Genomic DNA, 1,940 nt, shown 5'->3' on the forward strand with positions numbered 1-1,940 from the left:
GGGCCGCGGCAGGGACGGTCTGCAAACTACCAGCCTTGGCGGGGCCGCGCGCAGCGCGTCCACACTCAGCCCCGACGCAGCAGAGACGCTCCTCTGGGAGCTCAGTAGACCGGGGCGGGAGTCCGTCCTCAATTCCTGGCAACCCTCCCCTAGTCGACCTCACCAACTTCTCCCCGCTTCTGGGCTCGTGGCTCTAGGAGGCAGAAATTCCGGCCGGGGACGTTTGGCAAACTCCCCGCCCCTGGCCTCGGGCTCAGCCAATTCGGAACGCCCCAGCTTCTCAGGGGCCGTCGGCAAACTCTCAACCCTGTCTAGGAGGACTTCTCTCAGAGCCACTCTGTTCCGCAGCCCAAGGGGAGAAAGGAGCGAGCGCGGGACCTCCGATCGAGGTCATAAATAATATTCTAACAAGGTCAGGGGCGGTGTGCAGATATTGATATGACAATGCATCCTCCGGAGTGGCGCAGTCCAAGCCCCAAAGGACAAGGGGCCTTACAGCAGCGAAGCCCAGTGATGGGGAGACTGTGGTCTCAACCATCTTAGGGGTGCAGGCAACTTTAACAAAACGCCCTGAGGCTGTTTACTCTTTCTTAGAATGCATTACACAAAGCAGTTTGTATACAGCCATTTGGTTTTCGTGACCTAGGGCAAGCCACTTAACCATTTGAATTCATCTTTATCTATGAGCATAATAAATGCTGCTTCATGAGGTTACTGTGAAGATGATATGAAATATATGTGAAATACTTAGGGATATCTGGCACTTAATAAATGAAATCCATTCTTCCTTCTCTGCCCTGTTCCCACTCGCGGATTTTAGGAACACTCCAGATGAGCTAGCTGAAAACTGCACTGTTGTAAATTCACAAATAAAACACATCCTGTGCCCTGAAGGCAACCACAAAGAACATTGACTGACATGACAGATTAAATCCAACCAAGCCCCAGGAGAGAGAATGCCATACATTTACATCGATAAGCATTATAGTTTATTGTTAAGTAGTATCTGGAATGGAGGAAGAGTGGGCTATTAAGTTCTTGGTAGATCATAACCCCAGCAAGTTCCAGACCCCATAACCAGTCACTACATCCAGACCTCATAAGGATTCATATTCAGTTTCCTCTGATCTGCCCTGCAGGACTTCACCCCTACTTCGTTGTCCTCTCTGGGGTCTTATTTCTTGGACTTAGATTACCCCCACCCTACTACCCACCCTCCCCACCAGAGGCATTTACAAACTGAGAATCATGGAATTTTTAGACCCTAGAAATGATTCAGTCCCTCTCCTTCATTTTGTAAGTGAGCTCATAGCTGGTTGAGGTCTCCTGACCCCAGGACCTTAATAGGGCACATCCATAGCCTCTCCTGCACTGAGCAAGTTCTGGGCTTTGGGCACCTTATGTCAATCCTGTCTTCAAGCTTAGCTGGAGGAAATGGCTCTAACGCTTCCTGACCAGATGAGCCCCAAATTATCAGCCATTGGCTCCTCAGCTATTATGAACTGTCAAGTCAAGATACTAAAAAACCACAGGGAAATCTGCAAGGCCAGGATGACTAAGAAAAGACCTTTTGGTGAAATCCCAGTAATGTTCTGAGGCACGTATTTCCCTCAGTCCCTTGGGAGAAAATAGAGTCTCTAGCTCTCCCCAAGCACCAGGAGGGAAATAGAAGAATGGTGACATCTGGTGGCCGGGACTTGCTGTACTTCATACAGATCATGCAGATTCTAATCATAATAGATCGGATTTGAAGGCAAGTTCCCACGGGTGGCTAATAATGGTAACACCTGGTTGCCTAGAGATTTCTGAAAGGCATCAATCATTTCAATTTTATGAACCCGCTGCTATAGAAGATATTACAGATGATTTTGTTTCAGGATATTTTTTATAAAAAGTATATGTGTATATAGAGAAATTAAGTAAATTCGCTTGTATACACA

General features: G+C 47.7%; 1 protein-coding gene across 1 annotated transcript in view; it reads right to left on the reverse strand.

Annotated features, from left to right (window-relative positions):
- The window catches only part of MGAT5 (mannosyl (alpha-1,6-)-glycoprotein beta-1,6-N-acetyl-glucosaminyltransferase), a 327,806-nt gene extending 327,574 nt beyond the window's left edge, over nucleotides 1-232 (reverse strand). The window contains exon 1 of the mRNA XM_011970295.1: nucleotides 164-232. The gene's annotated coding sequence lies outside the window, so the exon portion shown is untranslated. The remainder of the gene's footprint in view (nucleotides 1-163) is intronic.
- Nucleotides 233-1,940: the final 1,708 nt, after the last annotated feature.

The sequence above is a fragment of the Mandrillus leucophaeus genome, unplaced genomic scaffold, assembly GCF_000951045.1.
Source record: "Mandrillus leucophaeus isolate KB7577 unplaced genomic scaffold, Mleu.le_1.0 Scaffold94, whole genome shotgun sequence".
Classification (NCBI taxonomy): Eukaryota; Metazoa; Chordata; class Mammalia; order Primates; family Cercopithecidae; genus Mandrillus; species Mandrillus leucophaeus.